Here is a 24,414-nt window from a genome sequence, read left to right as displayed (position 1 = left end):
GATTAGAGACATTTTGGGATAACTGGGATGGACATAAACCTGAGCAGCCGGGAAGGGCCAGGACAACCCGCCACAAGCCCAGCGATGCTGTGACAGGTCCCAAAGCCACCAGCAAAAGCAAACCCGGTCCCGGGGCAGAACGTGGGGTGACACCGGTTGACAGCTCCCCAGCTTCTCCGCTCGCAGGGGTTTTGATCACGGCAGATCCAAGCGAGGCGGTGAAACGTCTCTAAACGAGCTCAAATGCCGTCTAATCGGCACATCTATTTTCTAACAAGTTACATATTCCCTTCAGAGCTCCGAGTCATTTCAAAAACACATTAAGGAGAAATATTTGAAGCTAAAATGTATTAAACAAGCACTTCATCCTCATCAGCAGAGAGGTTATAGACCTTTGCTGGTCTCCTTCCAATAACCTTGTGCACAAGATACCACGAGGAAAGCTCCTGTTTTCCAAACCCCATCAGAAACACATGCATGAGATCCTGGGGATGAAGCTGGGCTGACACCCCACAGGGACCTTTGGGGGGCTGGCAGGGCAGGATGGGGTGACTGTCACCCCCAGGGCCTCCCCTATAGCAGCCAAAACCATGGGGGGCACTAGTCAGCCCACACCCAGCATCAAGGGAGTGACCTGAAAACATCCCAGGCTCCTTGGCAGAAAGCCGGCGAGAGCACGAGTCTCTTTATTTCTGTTTTCTGAGGCTTTACAAAAGGGGGAGGGAGAGAGAAGGTCCTGCAGGCATGAGAGAGGGAGTTAATTTGGAGAGGAAAGCAGATATTGCATGTAAACCACACGACTCCAGGAGCTGGCGCTTCAGCACGAGCACCAACATCTCTGACCCGCGTGGGAACGGGATCCCAGCAGGGACCAGCTGCCCCCCCAGCGCACCCCAAAACACCTCCAACACCCACCCCGCTGTAGAGACCTGCGGCCTTGGTCCTGTCCTAAAAAAGAAGGAAAGGGAAGAAAAGAAGCCCCTAAACCTCCTCCCCTTCTCGCCCGCTTGGCTGCAGCCTCACGCAGTCACCACGTCACCCTCTGTCCCCAAACCCCCCCAGCCCCGCAGAAGGGGTTCAAGGTCCCTTCGCTACCAGGCTGGACATGAGGAATGTGAAAGATGAGCCTTGGCTCTCAATTATTCATCGTACATTTCTTTTTTTGCCTGACTTGGCCTGAAAAGTCCTTTGAAGCGCCCGTCACAGGATGAGATCTGGATGTTCCTTGCCTTTAATTAGCCCTCCCCACCAACCAAACCATCCTCATCCTCATCCTCATCCTCCCTCCTCTGCTGGGCAGCCCAGACCAGCTTGTACCACTTGCTCCAAGGGATGAGAAAGATTTTTGGGGAGTGGGAGCTCCTTGACCCTTCAAACGGCCACAAATGCCACCCACGGAATGGGGAGGTCAGTGTCACAGCCCCCCCTGGATGGATCAGAGACATTTCAGACATTGCCATCTGACATCTGAGCCATTTCAGGCTCCAGCACCATCCCCCTCCCCTCGCCGCCTCGACTGGGAAGACTTTGAAGCAAAGCCTGAGCATCTGAAGCACCAGAGCCTGCTTTGCTCATATTTTTTAATATAGCTTCACACGGAGCCATCCCACACACATCTGTCCCCCCTCGGCGCAGGCTCACAGTCACCCGCGTCCCCAGCCCCTCGCCCACGCTGGCCACGCAGCCGCACGGTGCCATTTATAACGCGCCCAGTCACGCACAAGCCCTCGCGGCTCCATCCCCTCCGCACGCAGCGTTGGGGATGTGCCTTTCCCATTCTCCCCCCTCCAGGCACGCTCCAAAAATCCACCTGGAAAGCGTGAGAAAGCCTTTATGTTCTCTTCAAGCACCATTTCTCCTTTAGAAACAATCTCCTGAGGGTCCTACCTGTAACGCCCAGATTTCCCACTCCTGAGTAGCCCCATTATGGGGAGGAAAATAGCAGAGTAGGTGACAACCTTCAATCACAGCAGCGTGAAGGGGAAGGGTTTGAAACTGGAAATTTGAATTGTGAAAGAGAAAAGTCGCCTTGGTCAGGGAGTTTGGACCTCCGGCTTGTTTCTTAGGAAAAGTAATTCAGCCCTAATGTGGAAACCCAGATCCTGAGGTCTGAGCCGGGTCCTCGGCCGCTTGTGGTCACACTCGGGTCGAGGGTCACAGGGGTGTCGCTATACAGCTGTGCTTATCGTTGCACATCTGGATGGCGTGTCTGAATCCACAGGGGGTGACCCGGGTGTATCAACCACTGTGCTGTCACACTATTAATGTCAGAGCGAAGCTGCTGGGAGCTGGACCGAGGTCAGGGAGGGGATGCAGCATCTCACGTGCTCCGGGATGCCGGGCGGCAGCGGCCGTGCAGGTGATGTGCTCCGGCGGCAGCTCCACGCGCTGCCGGTATCCGCTGCTTTCCTCTGGGCATCGGAAGAGGAAAAGTCTCCATGGTAACCGAGGACAGATGTGACCATGACTTTTAATTAGCCGGCACGTTTTGGGGCTGAATGAGACACCCATGTACCAAACGGGCTGCAAATCATCTGCAAGGAGACCTGTCTTCTGCCATCCACCCAAGGAAGGGTGACTTATAGTTGCCGAAATTTACAGCAGGGAACCTGGGCGAGGTCACACGTGGGAATAGGGGCTGGACCCCCATGTCTAACCCCCAGCCCCGTCTCCCCAGCTCAGCCGGGGTGCTGGGGCTGCCCTCTCCCCCATGGGTTTGACAGGCAGGTTGTCAGGAGGAGGGTGGGATGCGCTGTATTTTACACCGAATTTTTGCAGGTTGGGGCCAGCTTCCCGGGCTAGCGTTAAAGAGGAGGCGCTATCTTTCATCAGCCGGTAGCCAGGTTTCTCTCCGTAAGTGCTGTGTGGGCAAAGAATTGTTGATGCATAATGTATGGACATCTGAGCAGGAGGGGGATGGAGACAAGAGGATGAACGAGAAGAGGAAATGGAAGGAAAAGAGGTAGAGTGGGGTCTGCTCTCTCTTCACCCCAGATTTAGCATCTTGCGCTGCTATTCATGGACCCTTTGGTCCCTAAAGCCTCACAAAACCCCCTGCCCTCCTCGTCATTGCTCTGTGGGACCTTTGGCCATGCTGAGACTTAAGTGGGGACAAAGCCCCTGCAGGGCTGGTCCTTGGGGGGTGAGCAATTGTCAGGTGGTGGCACAGCATCCCCAGCCACAGGACAGACCTACACACAGGACAGACAGCTCTGCATCCTCGCAAGAGCCGTTCGAGCTGTCCCCTTTCCCACAGAGTCACCCCAGCAGCCACACGACACCAGGGATGAAAAGCCAGATGCTTTCTGAGGTTTGATTTCTTCCTTGCAGCTCTAAGAGGATTTTCCCCTTAGAAGGGGCAGCTTTGCCGATTGCAGAGATGACCGATATTTCCACTAACCAGGCAAGAAACCCTGCGCTGGCTCCCAGCCGCGGTGGCCTGGGGGGAGGGCAGGCTGGGGGCTCCCACGCTTGGCTGACTCCATCCATCCCTCATTCTCAAGATACCATCAGCCCAGCCTCCAGCAGACCCAGCTCGGGGGGCAATAGCAGAGTCTTGCATCAAACAGAGAGATAAAACACCCCAAAGCCCTCTGTGCCGAGTTGGCCATGGCCTTGGGGTGATGTTGGGGGTGTAGGAGCTGCCAAGAGGTGGGTACAGGGTGGAAAACCTGCCTGGGTGACAGCGTGGGACATCCCTGAGCCTGGGACCTGCTGGCAGAGCCACCAACGAGCCTGGTCCCAGCGAGGACAGCAAGGACGCGTTAGTACAGAGGTTGGAAATGACTTCGGATCTTACGAATCACCAGGGTCTAGTGAAGGTTGTGGGAAACCGGAGCCATGGGGAAGCTCCTCCTGGCACAGGGGTTTCTCCAAAGCCTTGGGGAAGCTCAGGAGAAAACCGAGCTCTTCACTGCAAAGTTCAGCAACCGGACAAGGAGATGAGTTATCACGGGCTGACCGTTCAAAGGGAAGGAGACGTGCCAGGGCAAGCAAGGAATAGGCAGAGGAAGCCATTGGAGCAAAAAGCAGCAGAACATTTAATTTGTTGTTGGTGGTTTTTGTGCTGGGAGGAAGAAGAGCAAAGAGAAGAGCAAAGCAGCAGAACCATCAGGCCTGAAGAGCCGCATCCACAGCAACATCCCGTGCTTGGGGCAAAACTGTGTATGGCAAGGGCAGCCCTGCGCTGCGGGGAACAGAAGAGCTCAGTGATGGGCTTTAAGGGGACAGGGCAAATGGGGTTCAGGCAATAACCTGTGCTGAAGAAATTTTAAAAAGGGCTGTTAAGATTAAGCCTCCATGGAAGAGGATGGTAAAGAGAGAGCTGAGTCACAGCTGACACCTCGCAGCGGGTAAATGTCACAGCCCGAGCGGAGCAGCGCCAGCTGCAGCAGCCAGAAAGGAAGGGAAAAGGGTAGAGGGCTTGCAGACAGGGATTAAATATTATTTACCATGGCTGGGCTTGAGCTGATGGCCAGACAGCTACCAGGAGACAGCACAGAGGCAATCCCGCCCGCAGAGGGGATGGAGCAAGCAGACCCCGTGCCCTGAAGTGAGAGCACATGATGAAGAATTACATAGGAGGTGGTGATGATTTGGATTCCTCCAGGTCCCCGCTCTCCTGAGGGGATTTTCTCTGCTTCGAGCGAGAGGGTCCCTGTGCTGCCCATGACACCCAAGGCATCGGCTCATCTGTGAGGAGGGGGTGCCCAAATTACCCAGGCACACTGGGAAAGCTCAGGGGGTGGAATGTCCAGAAAAAGCAAGTTTGAAGGCTATTTATGTAGCAGAAAGAACCAGAAATCTGGCTCAGATGATAGGAGACACATCAGGGGGCTGCTAGATGTGTTTCTCCAAACTTGGGGGACGAGGTCCCCAATGCCAGCAGCTCAACTATGGGTGTCCCCAGCTGGGGGGGTCAGGGACCCTCTACCATTTCCAGCACCACCCTGGAACCACAAAGCAGATGAAGAGCTAAGGAGGCTACAGGGATCTGCCTTTTGCATCTGGGTTGACGGAGGCAGATCGATTCTGCCCGGAGCCACGTTGCCGGTCGATGCTGGAGCATGCCTCAAGTCCATTTCACCTGTCACCATGCTGTGACCCCCCCAGGAGGGCGAGGGGACAGGCGGCAGGTTGGGACGACACGTTGACGGCAATCGATAAGCAACAGGAGCCTTGCATGAGGTTGTTCTTCTTGCTTCCCACTGACTCACACTGATTTGGATTTGGCAATTCAAATATTGTTGATTATCTCTCCTGCCATAGCAAGAAAAGAAAGAAGGGTTTTTGGCAAAGATTTCTAGAGAACTTGGGTCCATCCCAATACAAATTAGGAGAACTTTGGAAAAGTCAAAAAATGCACAGGATGGGGGGAAAAAAGACAAAAAACCCTTTCCTGAAAAGCTGAAGCTTGTTGGCTGTGTCTCTCCTCTTCCCTACAAAGGCAGCAGCACCTTCCTGTGCTCGTGGTACTTTCTCCATTTGATTTATAGATCAAATAACAAGCTTCCTTGCCCTCATCTCCTTCAAGGGAGTTTCTTTCCAGCTGAATTTGTCAGAGGAAGGCAAAGCCACCTGGATGGTGAACCCATTCCTAAGAGGAATTTGCAATGACAACAGCTGGAATGGGCAGATCCACAGCTGGACAGGGATAAGAGCCTCTGCGGTCCCTGGGAAGCAGCAAACAACGGCTGAGAGAGCAGAGCCCACGGGTGTTTGAGAGGCTGCAAAGTTGATGTTCAGCCCCAAATACCTGATGTAGAAGGAGCTGCAGGGGTGGGCGAGCTCAGCACACCCAGGACCGATGTCACAGGGCTCCATGGTTTGGACCATGACGAGGGGGACACAGCCTGGATGGAGAGAATGGTGGGGAGCATCAGAGCTAGAAAACTAAACCCAGATGCACCCCAGAAAAGTGTGGGAACACCACAGCAGGGCTGGAGCGTGGGTGCTCGCACAGTCCCCCCCACCTGCTCCAAGAGATGGTCTTGGGTTGCACCAGGGGAGGTTGAGGTTGGATGTGGGGAACAATTTCTCCCCCAAAGGGCTGTGGGGCATTGGAACAGGCTGCCCAGGGCAGTGCTGGAGTCACCATCCCTGGAGGGGTGGACAGACGGACATGAGGTTCTCAGGAACATGGGGAAGTGCCAGGGGTTGGGGAATGGTTTGACTTGATCAAAAAAGCCCCTTCCAACTTAAATGATTCCATGATTTTAAGCCCCAAAGGACTTCCTGATATAATGCTATTTAGGATAGAAATGCCAATCACATTTCCCTTCGGTGCGATCTTATCAGGGGTGGGCTTGCCAGCCGGAGCTAATTAAATCCTGGATGCAGTCGCTGCTTAAATTAAAGTTGGTTTCCTGCACTAGCAAAGCCGAGGATGGAGGCAGCCTGGGCTTTTCTGTATCTAGCAAGAACATCTGCCACAACCAACTCACGTCGGTCCTACCTGCTCCATGGCTGTCACAAGGTCCAGGATGGTACCAGTGGCCACCAGATCCATCATGAGAGCCCAGGGAAGCCCCAGAGCTTTGCATCGCGTGTTTTATTGCAGCACAAGGTGTTGCAGAAACAAGCGGATCCCAAAGGCAGGGGCTGTCTCCAGGGGTGACAAGTCAGGCACAGCACAATGTTAGGTTGAAGAGAGGCGGCTGTGCTGGCAGAGCCAGACACTCGGTTCAGACCTACAAAAGAAGATTTATTTTGACTTCCAGCTCGCAGAAAGCAGGCAGGAAAAGCAGCTCTTAACCCTGAACCTGCCCCAGACACCTTCCAGCAGCTGCTGAACAAAGGAAAATACGTAATTAAAAGAGATGGAGGCACCAGCAGAGCCCCCAGTTTCTGGCACACTGGTTCTCCCATGAAGGCTCGTGGCTCAGGGGATGTCCAGTTTCCGTGACCCATAAGCAAAGGGAAGAAATCACCAAGACTGTTACAAGTGCTTTTTATAGGAGAACTTTACTACCGGACAGGAATTTGCTGTTTGAGATCCAGGGATGCTCTGGTGCAGCAACATGTTGTCTCTCTTGTGGTTTCCCCCAGCTAATCCCACCTGCTCCTCCTGTGGCTCCTGCTTTAAGGAGACTTCAAAAGGCACCACAGCTTTAAAAATGCTGGGGAAACCTCCCTAATTTACATTCCATATTGCTAAGTGCTCACAGTCCCAGGAAGCCCTTCCAGGCATTGACCCATCAGCCAGAGTCCATCCCCTTGGTGCAGGGAAGAGCACGAGGTTTAACGCTAAAGGAGAGAGGATGATCATACAGCTAAAGCACTGGTAAAAAACCCGATAGCCGGGGATCTGGTCCCATCTGCCATACGCTTCCTCTGGGAATCTTCATGTCTATTTTTGGGCAACCCATCCCCGCCTGCCTGCAAGGGAAGGTGGGTGGTGGGGAGGCTATCACAAGCTGTCGTGCTTCGCGGGGCTTTTTTAAGTCTTCTTATGAAAGCTGGGTCCCAATTTGCAGAGTAAATTGGATGGCGGCGGCGTCCTGAGACGAGTCCATTCAGCACAGGCTGGGTGAGCTCTGGGGACAAGGGCTGAGCAGCATCGTGGACACCAAGGGTTCTGCAGACCAGAGAGGTGTGTGATGCACAGGGAGAAACCAGGACCTGCTGGAGCCTCATGGTTGAGCAGGTTTTGTCATCTCTGCCACCAGGACCGGGCAAATTGTCCCTAAAAAGCTCAGAGCAAGGAGGAGATTTAAAAGTGCTTACATGCTCCCAACCCTAATACAACCTGTCCAGAAACCAGCTCTCCAATAAGACCATTCAATACCACTTAGGTCCAGAAGGTTCAGCAAATAAATCATAGTCTGGCGATGGAAGACCTACAAACACTGGACCACAATCACACTGCAGAAGGTGTGCATGCCCGTATTGAGGATTTTTGGGCAACAACCTCACCAGTACAGGCATCCCTGGTTGCCCCATTGCTTCTCCCTCGTCCATCATCCCACGGGGCTGAGGGCTGCGCTGAGCCAAGGAGAAGGGAAGGAGCCGGAGTCATCCTCGCTCTCACACACGTAGGTGCCTTCTCTTTGGCAAACATTGCCAATCAGAGGAGAAAGTGGGATGGAAACAGCTCCCGAGGGAGAGGAGGCAGCTGGAGACGGCAGGAGAGGAGGGAGGAGGAATCCTGAGATGCCTCGCTACCGAGTTCACGCTGAGTGGAATTGCTGACAATTTTCTAACAGAAAAAACAATTTGTGTGGATCTTGAGGCGGGGGGGGAAAGAGCCTGTCAGCAGGGATGGAGATAGGAGGGGACAAGTGGTGTCAGGGGCGCCGGAATGGAGCAAGGAGCCCCACAACGGTACCTGCAGGTGGGAGAGGAGGTCGAGGCTGGGCACCAAACCCACTCCAGTGCTCGGTGGTGTCCTCCAGCTCCAGAACCCACCCGCATCTCAGCATCCACCAAGTGCATGGGTGCAAATCCACCATTAAAGGTGTTAATAGCTGCAAGCAAGCTCAGATCCAGAGGCAGTCACAGATCGAGGAGCCTGTCAAGGATTTTTATCAGGCTTAACAGAAGGAAAAATTAAACCCATTTACTCTAGAGCAGCTACACACGGCAGAGGTCACTGCCTAAACCTTTGGCTGGCAAAGCCCTGAGTATTTTCCCCCGGGGCCAAAGAAGTTGTGAACAAACTTGCAGCCCCTGTGGCAAAGCTGGATCAATGTCCCTTCCAGCCCCAGGATCGCAGGGAGAGGTGTTAACGATCACAAACCCAAAGAAGCAGAGAGATGGTGTTTATCGAGCCCAGAACTCGCCGGAATGACAGATTTCAGGTATTCTGCACAGAAACCAGCCCTGTTTGATGGTTGCTCCTGTTGCCCTGGATACACAACAGGGCTCAGTGTTATTTATGGGTTTTCAATAACCAAGACAGCACCAGGATGATATGGCTCATTGATCTCCCTAATGAAAACCTTGGTGAACCATGATGTCGGACCACAAAATCGTGGTGGATCGCGTGAGCCAAAGAGGAGTCGGTACGAGCGGCTCCTACACTCTGAGGGATTGAAACCAGGATCTTCCCCACCACGGAGCCAGGGAAATAACCACATACAAACCATGTAAACCACCTTAATGGGCCAACATTCATCTCCGCTGGTGCCACGACTCCTTGCGTCTCCCAAACTAACTCATTTTCCCATTAATGGGCCAAACTGCAGAAGAACCAGGGGCTCTATCCACTCCACCTGATACTTGGATAAAACGCCTCAAACACGGGGTATAAATATCGCAAATCCCAGTAAACCAAGCTCATCACCACAGGGATGTGGGGAGAAGGGGTGGGCACGCCAACCCTCTCAAATATCAATAATTACTACACCTGAAAAATACACGCTTTATACATATATTTAAGAAATGAAGAAGAACGGCGGGGTGGGTGTGGCAAAACTCCAAATTTCTTCTCCCAAATTATCAGCAAACTGCCTCCCGCAAAGCTGACAGGCAGGAACAAAACAGTCATTACGCTGCAAACCGCTGATGGGAGGGAAGGGAACTGTCAGGCGGGCTTGCGATGAGATATTAAACATGCAAGTGGGAGCTGCAGCCTAAGGAAGAGCAGAGTTGGGGGTCAGCACTGGGTTTGGGAAGGTGGGGAGGCAGCAGGGACGCTGGTGACGCCAGGGTTGGTTTGGTCTGAGTGAGACGAGAGCAAGGAAGACGTGATGGAAAAGTCCTCAAAGGGCAGCGGCAGAGGACGGGAATAATCTGTTCTTTGTGTCTGCCGGGGAAAGGACAAGAAATAATGGGCTTAAAGTGCAGCAAGGGAGATTCTGACTAGATGGTAAGAAAAACTTTGGAATAATAAGGACTATTAGAGCCCTGCGACAGCCAGGGGAGGCAGTGGGATCTCTATCACTGGAGGCTTTTAAGAACAAGACAGACAAATATCTGTCAGAAATTATATAGGGATAGTTGATCCTGCCTTGGGGCAGGGGATGAAGTAAATTACCTTTTAAGGCCCCCTCCAGCTCTCCCTTTCTGCGATTCCTTGTGAGCCCTGTCACCAAAGGCTGCCTTGAAGCAGAAAGCATCTCCCTGAGAAAACAAGCACATCTATCATCAGGAAAGTGCCGTCATTAGCAAAGCTAACGAGGCCGGCGCGCAGAGGTGAAGACCCAGCGACCCAGACGAAGATGCGGGATTGATCGGCGACCCCGTGCGCTGGGGCACCCACTCCCTGCAAAGGGGTCTGGGAGGTGAACATCTCAGCAAGCGCGAGATCCTTGGGCAGGCAGCAAGGTGCTGAAGCGAAGAGGAGGGAAAAAGAGAGATTGGCAAAGCATTTTGGACAGATGGGGAAAAGAAAAAGAAACAGCATAACGCAAGACTTTGGGGTTTTTTTTTTTTTCGCATGACCGCTCTTTAGCACATTTTGGGAGCATTTGGTTCCCGCGGCTGAGCTCTGCCCCAGCGCACCAGGAGCATCTAAAGCTACAGACGAGTTCTATCCTGGGAGATGTACCCACACGCAGGAAGAGGCTGCCTGGGAACCAGCAGGACTGATTTGCCGTTTAGAGCATCAAATCATGCTAACAGTGACAGGATTTCCCTTCCTTTTCAAAGACGAGCTCTTTCCTCATGTCAGCTCTTTAGCATAAAGTGAACAAGCGAGCCAGACCCGTCTCCTACCTCCTGCAACCTTTATTCCCCACTGAGCCGCTTGTCAGCTGTTTGCTGATGGGTACGTAACTCTATCTGCGAGCGTTATCTCATGCGGGGCCGAGGGAAGAGCCGCCTGACCCTCCCCAGGGGGGAAAACATGGGATGTATCTGCACGAGGTCCAGGTTGGCTGTTTTTTTGGGTGTTTTGGAGTGGTTTATGGGCGCGCTGCAGACAGCGGGGCTGCAGCCAGCCCCTCTCGCCCGGCCAGCGCGGGGGGACCGCAATGATGGGCTCGGTGCCTCGGCGATGGCGTCATCCCGTAAATCTGTAGCGTTCTCTGGAGATGGTGGCCCAGACACTGGAGAGGTTGGTCATGGCTTCCCCAGAGACCTGCTAACGAATCTGGAGCCTGACGAGAGCCAGGGAACCTGGGCGGGGGACGGGGACTTAACTGCATCCCAGCCACTAACTCAGGTACCTCTCTTGTCCCAGGCTTACAGCCCAACCTCCTCCTGGGTCTGAGATAAGAGGCAAAAATCAGCATTTAGCAGAAACCTCCATCCTGGCCAGGGAGGCTCCTGTGTGCCCCTACCCCAACAAAAGCATCTGTGTTTATTCCGAGCTCCTCCAGCCTCTGTAAGGGAACAGCGATGCCCCACATCAGGTGGGATCCCAGATCCAGGGCAAAAGACAAAGCTACTCAGGACCTTCACGGGTCTCACCAGCTTCTGCTTAATCCAGCAACCTGCAGGATTGGGGATACACATTAATTACACCCAGGGGTTGCTGCAGGGAGCAGCACACACACAGACCATTTTAGATCATGTGCAAGAACATTTTAGTGCTTCCACCCAGCAACACATGGACCCCTTGGCAGCCACATACACCCCCTGGTTGTGGGGCTGCTGCTGCTTGGGTCCCTGCGCCTTCAGAGGGTGATGCTGGGAATGAGAATCAGGCACCAGCAAAACCATGGGGAAAGGCAGGTACCCGGTCGCTATAGAAACCAGCAGCAGAAGGATGGAGGAGGAGGAAGATGGGGTGCAGATCCACACCACGCTGCTTCCCCAAGCAGCAGCGACTTTCCCTGGCCCCGAGGTGACTGTCCCCACCAGCCATGCTGGTTTGGAATCCCCCAGCTTGCCCAGGGATGGGGACAAGGCTTTGCTGCTCCCCAGGGACTTATTCAGCCTCTCCAAGCCTTGGAGCTTCACCTTTGTAGCAAAATATAACGGCCTTTCCCTGCCAGGTCGCTCAGAATACAAATTCACAGATAGTTGCTTGAGATGGGTTGTACATTGCGGGGTGGCAGAGTCACCCAGGACGAGCCTTCTATGGCTTTGGGCAGAAAGCAGTGACAGAGGAACACACAACTCATCAACTCAAACCTTTTCCTCCCCAGTTATAACTTGGGGTGTATCCAGGAGCGCCTGAAACACCCCGCCTGGGGTGTGGAGCAGTTCAGCAAACCTGGAGACAGGGAATGCAGCCCCCGCTCATCACAAAGCCACAGGAGCAAAGCCAGGAGCAGGGTGATGGCATTAGCACCATTTTAAAGCAGGAAAAGGGGGCAAGGGATGGGGAAGGGCAGCTCACGGGGCAGGTGGCATATGCTACCATTGCCCCCTCCCCTCGGCTGCCCGGGCTCGGCTATCACAGCCCCTCCATATGCCACCAAATCACCATGACCTACAAATTAGCTTCTAGCCCCATTTTATGCTAAATAGCGTAGGAATACAACAGGCCGTGGCAAGACTTCAAATTAAGACTGCCAATTAATGCTCCTCTTGGGGCTAATTAAGTATTACTTTCTACAGCACTTTTTTCCCCTCCCCTAAATACTTCGCCAACTACTTCCAGACCCGGAGCATCGCAGCTGCCTGGGGCAGCAGCCGCGGCACGGGGGGACCCCCCCGGTACCCGGGCAGGAACCTCGGCATCCGCACACCCTCGTTGAGTTCTACTGTGGGCTGAAGTGATTTGATTTGGGAGCGATCAAGAAGCAAATTGGCCTTGCAGAGATTTCAATCAATGGTTCCCTGAAGTCAAGAGCTTGCAATTCCTCCTCCTTTGACTGAAACGGCTTCAAGGCTGTGAATTATACAGGCAGAGAGATGATGGGGAGTGATGGGTGGCAGATTCTCACCTGTCCGGGTTAGCAGGTGACAACAGGTTCCTGTGCCACAGGCAGCTGTAACCCTGCCATGAGCCGCATGTCCATCCAGAGCTTTGTCCTCTCCCCAGAGCCTCTCTGAGCCAGTTTTGGGGTCTCACACATCACAAGGAGCCCCCCAGGGCCACAGCACTATCCCCAGTTAAACGTGCTCCACACACACCAGAGTGTGCAGAAAGCCTGAAACCATCGCTCCACACAGAGACGGGACTGGGGGGTTGGTTTTTAACAACACGTTTTGATTTCCAAAGCTGCAAGAGTGTTGAAGAGCAGAGGAGGCAGAGCCAGAAGGGTGTGGGGGGTGCTTTCCCAAACTCCTGCCTTCCCCAAATTCAGCTTTGGAAACCAAACAGCTCCCACGACCTCCAGACAGACAGGAGACGGGCAAAGGGCAGATTGTGCGGAACAGCCTCCCTGCCCACAGCCCTGCGGGTAAGGAGAGGGCAGAGCCCCCGAGCCGGCAGCCAGGGCTGCTGGCCAGTGCTAAGTCACCAAGACAAATTCAAAAGGGTAGAAAGGCAAAAAAAAAATAGAAGAAGAAGAAAGGATGAGAGATGAGAAAACATCTCGGCTGGTACAGCCAGCCCTGAGCCCCAGGAGAGCATCAGCTACTGGGCTTCTCCTCCCGTTTCCATGGTAACACAATTTGGTGCTCTTTAGAAGAGCTCGCTCCCCCTCTCCCCCTAGTTAATTTTATTTCGTGTTTTGAAATAAAAGTGGTTGATGTGGCTTTTGTCTCGGGAGCCTCATGGGTTGGGGGGAGAAAAGGGGGAATATCAGTGGATCTGGAGGGGTTGCAGAGAGGAAAGGGGGACCCAGATCCCCCCCATATCAGCCTTCCTGGAGGAGCAGCTTTGCTTGGTCCATTGAGTACTCCTGGGGTAGCACACATGGGGGTGCTGCCCATCCATCGCAGGGTGGGCTCCCCCCTTAGAGCTGATGGGCTGGAGGTCGGTGCGAACCCCATCGCCCACTCCCTGACCTTGGGAAACACCCCAGAACCTCAATTCCCCTCCAGCGAGCTGCTGCCACCCCCTTCTTTTCCTCATCCATCCCTCCCCACAGGGCAGATGTCACCTCCAGCACCCTCCCAAATATAAGCACCCACCCCCAAGCACCCAGCACAACACACAGAGTCCAACCACCATATATTGTGTGCAACAAGATAACACAGGGGCCACCCTGAGCCCTCATGCTCCAAAAATCCTCCTGTTCTCCCAGAAACATCCCCAGGATGGGAGAAGAACACTCAGCCCCGGCTGCTGCTCAGCACCTCATCAGCACCCGGGCTAACGAACACGCACGCAGCTGTTGGTTGCTAACAGTAGGGCTGTTTGGGAGTGTTGTGATTAAATATTTCTCATTGAAAATTCCAGCTGGTTGAGATGGAACTCGTTCGCCTGAAATAATTGGTGCGGAGAAGTTTTCCAGTTAAAGGAAAAGAACTGAGATGTACGTTGGGATTTTGCTCCCCTTAAAGTATAACACACTCCGTTTCACAATTTAATTTATAGGGAAAGAGTGTTAAGAGAGATCAAGTCAATGTTTTGAAGCAGTAGGGAAGAAAAATGCTTCAGTAAGCAGGCGGCTCTGCGGATCCTCCACTGGCTTTAGAAAACAAACCACAAAAAACTCAAAACACCAAAAATCAAAAAAAGAACAACACCAAAAAAAAACAAACAAAAGAAAAGCACAGATTTTTCATCCCAACAGAAAATGCAAAACCACTTGGAAACCTCAGTCAGTGAGTCCCAGTGGCTCAATGGATAAGGCGCGGGGCTCCAAAGCCAGGGGTCGTGGGTTCGAGTCCCGGGCGGGTCACTCGCCCCCTCCCAGCAGTGTGGCCTCTGGTCAGTGACCCCGGGGAAGGAGGCGCTGGTCGGGGGATGCAGGGACTCGAGCGATAGGGGGCAGTGCTGCGCAGCCCAGAAGGGGCCGATCCTAATAGGAACGGTCCACACTGGAAAGGGGCCGATCCCCTTGAACAACGGTGACACGGGACAGGTGTTGAGGGTATGAGCAGGACCGAAAAATATGGAACTATGACAAAATAAGATGGAAAAATGCAAAGACTTTTTAAAAAACGCAGAAAAAACCCTGTAAAAATAAAAACCAAACTGCAAAATAAAAAATAAACACAAACTTCAAAAATGCACCCAAAAGAAAGGAACTACAAAACTAACAGAAATAAAAGTCAAACTGCAAAAAAAAAAAGGCATAAAAAACTTATTGGTTAAAGCCTCCTAAACCAGTTAGGACCTGGTTCAGTGCTGGAGTTGGGTTGGATAATCCTGAGAGACCGTGAGGGTCTCTTCCTAGTTTAAAACGAACGCCCCCTCAGGCCCTGCTCAAAAGTCCTGTCCCTTGTAGGAGACACCAAAGCTTCTCAGTCAAAATACAAGGGAGGAAAATGAGTTAAAAGACCCCAAATTCTAGGCAAACCCCCCCCTCCTTACCTGTGCAGGCATCCCCAGCATCTCCCGGGCAGATATTGCCACCGTGTGGGCAGCACCAGCTGCAGCAGCTCTGGGAAAATACTCACAATTATACTCTTAATGATAATGGGTTCCTCCTGCCGGGGGGTCATTGCTGTGCAGCCCCTGCTGGGGTCGCTGATGGGATGGGGCAGCGAGGGCACCCCTGGGTTGGCAGCTGTGAAGGGTGAACAAGGAACCAAGTTCATTACCAGCCTGTTTAATTGCAGCTATGGAGAAAAGCTGCACCACCCTCTAAAAAAGAAATATATATATATATATATATATTACTCTAGTGCATCCAAAGTGTTTTCTAAGCACCGCTTTTATATTGGTTTAATTATTTCCACAATACATTTTCTGCCGAAGTGATGCACACACTGGTGTGGACGCGCACGGGCAGAAATCAAAGCGCTGTGATTTATTCCCCATCCCTGAAGCTGAAGGTCTCTGGGGAGGAGAAACCTTATGGTCCTGGGGGTTCTCCCCTGCGCTGCAGCTCCCGTTCACACACAGGGGGGTGAAATCGGGAACAGGAGCAGCCTCGTGGGCTGTGACGGTGACGGCAAATTCCGGCAGCGAGGAAGGGAGAAGAAGCAAAGCGATTTTGCAGCCGCCTCCAGCACCTCGTGAGTAACCAGGTTTGCAAGCAAAAGCATTAAATAAAAAGGTCCTACAAGGCTGCAAATTGACAAGGGAGAGCGGTACGGAACATCGGCGTGGAAGCGCAAAGCGGCTTCTGTGAGCCCAGGGAAGTCCGGCCTCGCAAGGACGACTCCAGGCTAACGCTTGTGCAATAAAATTGACGGCAGCTTCTTTCTAGCAGGCTCTGGGTAAGTGTTTGACCCAACTCCAGTCAATCTAACATCGTTACACTGCAGTTAATGTCAGTTTGAAAGTGCTTTTATAGCTGAAACGCTGCTGTACTTAATGTAAACAGCGAGGTTATGAGGATTCTTGCATTGACACGGGGAGGCTGTGCTGATTAGCTTCAATCACTGTCATGTGGTATTAGTTAGAAGGATGTAAAAAGCAGCGTCTGAGGCCTTGTCTGTGCTGCAGCGTGGGGCTCATGGGGCTGGAAGGAAGCGACCGGGCTCCTGCCACCACTACGCCCTCGGGGACCCGGGGTGAGTGCACGTATGGTGATAAATTGGGGTGTTTTTTTGCAGGGGGGACAGCGATAATTTTGTCATGATGTTAATAAAAAGCACGTGGAGAGCGGTGCTGCCAACACGCCCGTGCTGGGACCCCAGTGCTCCCCGTATGGGGATTCCATGAGCTCCAGCATGGCAAAGACCCCCCCGGGCTGGGGAGGTTCCCTGGGTGATGCTGCAAGTCCTACAGTGCATCCCAATGGGATCCTGGTCCTGCGAAGGATCCTGATGGCATCCCGGTCATGCAGCGCATCCCAACAGGATCCTCATCCTGAAATGCATCCATCTCAACGGGATCCTCATCCTGAAACGCATCCAAATGGGATCCTCATCCTGCAGACCATCCCAATGGGATTCTCATCCTGAAATGCATCCCAACAGGATCCTTAACCTGCAGCACATCCGAATGGGATCCTCATCCTGAAACGCATCCGAATGGGATCCTCATCCTGCAGACCATCCCAATGGGATTCTCATCCTGAAATGCATCCCAACAGGATCCTTATCCTGCAGCACATCCCGATGGGATCCTCATCCTGAAACGCATCCGAATGGGATCCTCATTCTGCAGACCATCCCAATGGGATCCTCATCCTGAAATGCATCCCAACAGGATCCTCATCCTGCAGCACATCCCGATGGGATCCTCATCCTGGAGACCATCCCAGTGGGATCCTCATCCTACAGCAGCACATCCCGGTGGGATGGATCCTCATCCTGCAACGCATCCCGATGGGATCCTCATCATGGAAGGAAAACTCCTCCAGCACGAGCACAGGCTTTGGGCTCCTCGCTGGGCTTTGGTGGTGACAGACAATAGGAAATTGGGCTTTGGGGAAGTTTTGCAGTTGATGTGGATGGAGACAGGATGAGACCCGCCGAGGGACAATCTGGAGGCCATTGGCTGGTCACAGCTGACGCGAGGGCTCCGGGGGTGTCAGAACAGGGTGGGAGCACTGGAAACCCTCCCCCTGCAGAAAACCAACCACCAAATCGCATCTCACCCCTCCACCTGCAGTCCCCTGCGTGTCCCCCTATGTCCCCTCCCGCTGGGGCATCGCCCTGACCCCACCTTGTCCACGCAGCAACGTCTTCCACTCCTGGGGTTGGGTTTTATTGGGGGTGGGGGGGTTGAGAACATTTATAAAGATCTCATTGTTGAAAGGAAAAATGGGATCTCCTTTCCTTTTACCTTCCAGGGCAGCCCTAACCCCTCTCCCCTCGTACAAAAACACACAGGAAAGGGGTTTCTTTTCTGCTTGATTAGATTCAAAGGGATCTTTGTCTGGGGGTAGGTAGAGAAAAGCCCTCCCCCACCTCCCTTTTGACCCTCAAGACTCTTGGCTGGTTTTGTTTTAAACCAAGAGAGACAGAGCTGCACCCTTGGGACGTTATAAATATATATACGGGGAGGATGGTCAGGGTGGCGTCATTCGACTTTCCACGACAGCAGCTCCAATCCCACCGACCCCGCTTTTCCCCCCTGATCTCTGGAGCACAAACTGGGGTTATTTTATATATCATATATTTGCACACATGGACATGCATACACCCAAAAACACACACAAATGCAGCTGCACGCATTTCTACCCACCTAAAAAGTTATAAAGCGGACAACACAACCAGATTCCTCAATACCCTCTTTCCTGCCTCAATCTTTCTCACATTTAAAAACAAAGGGTATTTTGAAAACCACGTGCCTCTCCTTATCTTTCCTGGCAATTAATTTCAAGGAGGGGCGTTCGATTTTGACAAGGATTCTAAACATGTTAATATTTGAAGAGGGGGAGAAAAGTCTGGCATTAATTATTCAGGTATTAGCAGGCACGCTGACAGCAGAGCCCAAACGATTTTCTGTCACAAACTGCTATTAATGGAGGTTTTTTCTCCTCCACGGAAGTATTTTACGAAGTCTCAGTACCAGCATTTTTAGCGAAAGAAAGTGCTGAAATTATCATTATTATTGCAGGAGCGGCAAGGATTAATAATGGAAATAATGGGATGTGGAGCACACAACAGCCGCGACTCTCCCCTGTAATCGCCTGATTCAAAACCAAATGTACAATATTGCGAAGTGCGGTGGTGAAATTAAACCTCCCCTTTGGGGGCTCAACCTGCACCCAGGGACCCTCACCCCAACCTGCACCCCATGGACCCACATACCTTGTGCTTACACCCCAACCTGGGCACCACATCCAGCCCTGCACCCCCCGTGCCCCCACCCCACACCGCAGGGTGAGGACACTGCTGGCAGCCCATTACCAACTGAAAGGGGCTTCTCCCCCAGCCCCCCCACCCCGGGCAGCACAGCTGGATGAGCCACAGCTGGAGAGAGAGAGCACAGCTTGGGGGGGGAAGCACATCTGGTCCCTCCCCGGGTTCACAGAGTTCAGGCTGCTGAGATTTTCGGGCGAGATAGGGAAAACTGACACCCGGTGTGCCCCCCCAGCCAGGCCACCAGCCGCCCTGACCCCGCCACCTCCTTAGGGAGCCCCAGGGAGGGGGGACAGCCAGGTGACACCCCCCTTCCATCCTTCCCAGTCCTGCTCTCCCGAGGATGCTGCTCCCCACCCGGTCGCCTCATCCTTCCCCAGCTCCCTCGGTGCCGTTTCCTTTTCCCAGTCCTAAAATAATGGAAATAAGGAATGAAATGGGGGTGTTGTAACATCATCCTGCCCCCTCATCCCCAGCTCTGCCAGGTCCTGTCCCCACTCAGGACACATGATGGGCGCCCAGCAGCCACCCTCAAGTGACACCCAGTGTCCCCGGGTCGATTTGGGGGTATAAGGAGCTTTTGCTCCTTGGGGCACCATTCAGAGCAGGGAATCCCACCTTGACGAATGCAGGGGGGGAAAATGGGAATTAACAGGAAAAATACAAATATACGAGCAAAGAATGAGAGTTATTTGCCCCGTTGGAAGTTATTCACTTCCACATATATTTATGTATTAATATTTCTGCTGCTGGGAGTATCCAAGCACTGATCCAGGGTTTTCCAGCCTGGAAGCAGCTGGTAAAGGGCTGGGGAGGGGAAACAGCAGCACCCGCATCCCTGCCCTCGCTCCCATTGCCTTTTGGGGCTGAATTGGTCCCTCACACAATTAATCAGAGTTTTCTCCTCCCAAAATCCATACTTTGGATTCACCTTTGTCCCTTGTTACTGATGTTCCTGTTTACACAGCGCCAGGAAGGTAACACCAGTATCCACAAGCAAGATGCTAATACGTAGAATTAGAGCTAAGAACATAAAATTATAAACCTGACAGCAGCATTTTTGTTATTTTACCTTTTCTTTAATCCCCAAAGTCACCTCTGATGAGAAGTTGAAGAACAGTTGGAAAATAACCCTTTTGCGTGAGTCGAGGAGGAGTTTTCACCGTGTTGGAAACCACAGTGCGTGGGCCTTGCTGAGCCTGGTTGGGGGGATTCATTCCACAGCACTTCCCCATGGGTCATTTCTGCTTTCATCCCAAGTTTCCTATGCAAGGTCTTTAGTTATTGGGGGGGGGGGTAAACCGCTGTAACGAATGGTTAATTACAAGCAGTCGTCCAGACGGGTGATGGTTTCTAGCTGGTTAAAAGGCTGGATGAGCCCAATGTGTAAAAGTGCAGGGGAAATGGAATTCCAGGTAAACACCCTGAGTGTGCAGGGCCCCAGCACGCAGGGGGGCAATTGGGGTGAAATGGGGGTAAAATGGGTCAGAGGGACAAGAGCAGCCTGGGTGCGGGGCGGGTCCAAGTCAGGATTTAAGGGCATTTTCCTCCTCCCAGCCCCAGGAAGGGACGAGAACTGAAGCCACGCACCAGCCCCAAAAACCTCCTTTTATTGACAAAGGACACGCAAAGTCCTCCCCCGGTTTTGGGGAGGAGGGATGCGGGGGGGGGGAAGGATGATGAGCACAGTTTCCCATATGGCCTCATTTAGGGTAATTTCTTTCAATTGCTAAAAGCATAAACTCCACCTATTGAGCCCGTAGATTTATATGGAACAGCTGAAGGATCCTCCAAAGAGCTTTGTGGGCTGACCGGGGGGCCCGGGCTCCCACCTTCCCGAAAGGTTGGCGGGTAATTTCGGGGTTGTTTTTTTTTTTTTTTTGTTCGCTTTGTTTTTTCTCTAAAAGCAATGAATTTCCTCTTAAAAAATTAATTTTCTCTTAAAAAAAAAAATTATATATATTTTTTCCCCGCTTTTTTTAAAGAGGGAGATATTGATAACATGGGAGTTCGAAAGAGCCTCATAACTCACAATAAACCCTTGTCCATTCTCTTCTATTGACTACATGTAAACATGGTAAATGAAAGGCCTTTAGTGACACTTAATCCCTCACCCCCCGGCCCCCCCGCTCCCTCCCTCCCCCAGCCCAACCCTGGGAGGGGGTTACGCTGCTTTTTTTCTCACAGCTTGCTGTTCCTCCGAGCCCCTCCCCTGCCATCTAATTTATCATTAACACCCTGACACTACATTAAATAAATGCAGCGACTCCCCCCACACCTTGTTCCGGGGCTACAGATTCCGTCCCTAAAATTGTTTTGGGGGGCAGAAAACAGCCGCAAATCTACGGGGTGGGGAGGGGGCCCGGCAGGTCCCTGCAGATAATTAACGTCATTATTAAATTACCTTCTTTAAAAGATAATAGTAATAATAATAGCAGGGTCATTTGGCTGCGATTAGAGCCGGTGCGGCCCCGCTGGGGTCGCTTTGGCTGCTCCCAGGATTTACCTCTCTAAATGTTAAATGTTGGTTTACATTTTACGTTTAAATTCGGATTCCTCGCTGCGAGAAAGGGGGGAAAACAAGGGGGGAAATTAAAAAGCAGCGAATGGGTTTGAAGCGCCGCGTTCCTCATTTGCAGATCGATATGTTGGTGTGATTTAGATTTCTGATTTCTAAGGGGGTTTTTACCTGCAAAAGGGAGGTCATGACGCGATTTTGTGGCAATCGAATAATACCTGGTTATTAATCACAACTAATGAGATCCTGACTTGGGGTGCGTTTTGTTTCTCTCTCCGGTTTTCTCGGTTTGGAGAGAGAATCTTTCTGGCTGTGAAAGACATGGGCAAATTCTCCCCAGGTCAGAATTTCACCCTTCCCAACCCAGAGCCAGAATAACAGACTTTAAAACCCGCATTGCACAGATAAAACCCCACTTCTTTGGGTCGCTTCTCTGATCCACGTTGGGTTTGTGTTTGAACCTGGTTCTACCGATGCTGCTCCAGCGGGATCTTCGAGCCTTCGGCCGTTTTCCTTGGGTCGAGGTTTAAAAATAAACCCGAAGTGCTCCTTCCATAAAGGGCACTAAGTCCTGAGGCCCTCAAAATAGAAACACATGTTTGGGGAACAGTCTCCGGCCTCCAAATTAGAGGGAAGGAGCTATCGATTTCCAATTAAACGTCCAGGGAAAAGGGGCTCATTTGGGGCGCGTACCACCCAACCCAAAGCACATGCGTGCGCACCCACTCGTACGGGTGAAGGACACACATGTCACAGACGTGCGGAGCTCAGGACGTGGCCACAGACACGTGGGGACGCGGAACAGGCCCACGCGGGTCCCACACGGGGGGTGTGGGCGGAGGGGGCGCGTTCGGAATAATCCGAATAAACACGCACAGCCAGATGTGCGAAGCCACAGCTGGACAGAGCCCAGCGGCGCAGGCTGACACGCACCCCCCCCACCGCACAACCGCCGTGGGTCCAAACACACGCACACTCTGGGTGTACAAATGAATAACCCCCCCAAAGCGAACCCCCCCAGCTCCCACAAACACCAACCAACCCACACACCCCCCTCCAAACAACCCCAATATCAACCAGTCCTTTAAAAAAAGAAAAAGAAAAGGTATTTATTTCTCAGCCTAGATTCCATATTGCACGCAGGAATTAACACTTTCATCGTCATATACTTACAACAACTTCAAATAAATAAAGGTACAGTAAATCGAAACGGAAAACCCAAGACATGGCTGGAAAAGGCTCTTTCCTCCCCTGGGTGGTTATTTCTCAATGTATGTTTGAGGCCGAGGGGGGAGGCAGCAGAGAAATAACTTCCCTCCCCATCCACAGCACCCCCCAAAAATAAACTATCCCTGGGAGAAGCATCCGTGGGGCCGGGGATCCAGCACAGAAACACCCATGAAGTGACCCACATTTTTCAACCCACTGCATGGGGATTTTTAATCCAGCAACGCAAAGAGAGAGCAAAGGTCCCTGAACCCCCCGGCCCCCAAATAAACCCTTACAAACCGTGATTACAAAGCACCACACCGCATCCAAGCTGAGATTTTTCCTGAGTCTAAAGCAGGCTGCATTTTTCAAAGCAGCACCTTTTTAATAAAAGTTTTCTTTATTTTTTTATTTTTACAAGATACTTTCCGTTTTGTCCTACCTACACCAACATGATTATGGGGGAAAAAAAATCAGTTTTTGCTTCTTTTGCACCCGTTTGGAAATCAAGCAACGTCACTAATGTCGTTATAAAGGTGTCTTTCTACCCTTTATCCGGTCCTGGAGATGCGAGTCGATCTTTTACTCCAAACCAGAACCAGTTTGCTCGCTCCAACCGCTCCCTCCCCCGGCTCATTGTGTCCCGCAGAGGTTTCGCTTCTTCCAACCAGCGGCCGCTTGGCCTTGCTCATTTTTTAAGTCCAAAACGCGCTATTTTAGATAACAGTTTGTCTTTTCCTTATTTATTATTTTTAATGCTTATTTATTTTACTTTCGATGCATCGCCACCCTCTTCTCCAGCCCCTTATTGGGGGGTTGCTAGGAAGATTACTTTCTTTTTAATCGCTTAATTTCCTTACAACGCCTTTAAAAACAAATGGGGGATTATTATTGTTTTGGGATTATTATTGGTTTAGGATTATTCTTGCTCGCTGCGAACGGGATGGTTGTGCTGCTGGGGGAGCCGTTCGGGGTGCGTTTGTGCGGAAAGTTATGAGGTATTTTACATCGTATTCACAACCCCCTCGCATTATACACAGAAACCCGCACGGAATGTGCGAGCAGAGAAATGTGCCCGGGCGTGTCGAGCCTGAACGTCCGCACACGCAGCGTGGGTGAAAAGCCGTGTTTTCCACACACCCACTGCTACAAACGCATAGATATACACACAGAGAGAAATGTCGGTGGAGCTGCACACGCGTGGGTGCCGCTCGCCCCCCGCACGCCCTTCCCGAGGTGTTTCTACCCTTTAGAAAATAGTCCTGAGTTATTTGGCTGGTCCTGCCCGCGGCAGACGGAGCTGCGGTCTGCTGCCTTTTTTCCTTTATTTTTAAATATATATATATATGTGTATATATATATATAATATATTTTAGCGTTTATTCCCAGCGCGGATCTCATGGGTTTATTTCCTGCCCGCTCCCCGCTCTGTGCGGCCGAGTGTCCCTCCCGCACCGCTCCGTCCCACCGGCCTTTCCTTTACATTTTATTGGTTTTTTCCTAGAAAATACATTTTTAACCCAACACGGATTTGGGGGAGTCGCGGGGGGAAAGGGAGAGAGCGATCGTGCTCCGCAATTAACACGGAAAACGGGCAAACTCCCCCAAATCGGCTTTTGTGGCTCCTACACAGTTTGGTTGTTGGGCTTTAATATTTTGTTGGTAACCGCGGATATAAAACGTGAATATTTGGGAGGCAGGAGAAATCCCCCTCTTTTGCTCAGCATGGGAGGGACGGGTGAAGTAAACAAGAAAACGCAGTAAACCAAAAAACCCGCTAAAAACCCAAGTAAAACCAACATCGCTTTTAGCAACAATTCGCCACCTCCAAGAAAAACATCGCTTAATAGATGCAAAATACGCTTGACCTTAAAAATGTCTCTTTTTTTGGAATTAAACCAACAAAACAAAAATCAAAACGGCCCGGGCCAGATCTGAATATTTTCTTTCGAATTTTGCGATTATTCTCGTTTCGTTTCCCTTTCCACGGGAAGAAAAGGGCGCTGTGAAGAGATTTGGGGGAGAAAAGAGCAATCCCA

The 24,414-nt window shown here is 51.9% G+C and overlaps 1 protein-coding gene across 1 annotated transcript in view; it reads right to left on the bottom strand.

Annotated features, from left to right (window-relative positions):
• Window positions 1–1,664: 1,664 nt before the first annotated feature.
• EPOP (elongin BC and polycomb repressive complex 2 associated protein) overlaps window positions 1,665–24,414 on the bottom strand; it is a 28,161-nt gene continuing 5,411 nt past the window's right edge. The window contains exons 2-4 of the transcript XR_011742196.1: window positions 6,455–6,689; window positions 5,756–5,852; window positions 1,665–5,259 (exon numbers count right to left, since the gene is read on the bottom strand). The gene's annotated coding sequence lies outside the window, so the exon portion shown is untranslated. The remainder of the gene's footprint in view (window positions 5,260–5,755; window positions 5,853–6,454; window positions 6,690–24,414) is intronic.

The sequence above is a fragment of the Patagioenas fasciata genome, chromosome 22, assembly GCF_037038585.1.
Source record: "Patagioenas fasciata isolate bPatFas1 chromosome 22, bPatFas1.hap1, whole genome shotgun sequence".
Taxonomy (NCBI): domain Eukaryota; kingdom Metazoa; phylum Chordata; class Aves; order Columbiformes; family Columbidae; genus Patagioenas; species Patagioenas fasciata.
The sequence above is the reverse complement of the archived record's forward strand: the minus strand, read 5'-3'. Positions and strand labels throughout refer to the sequence as shown.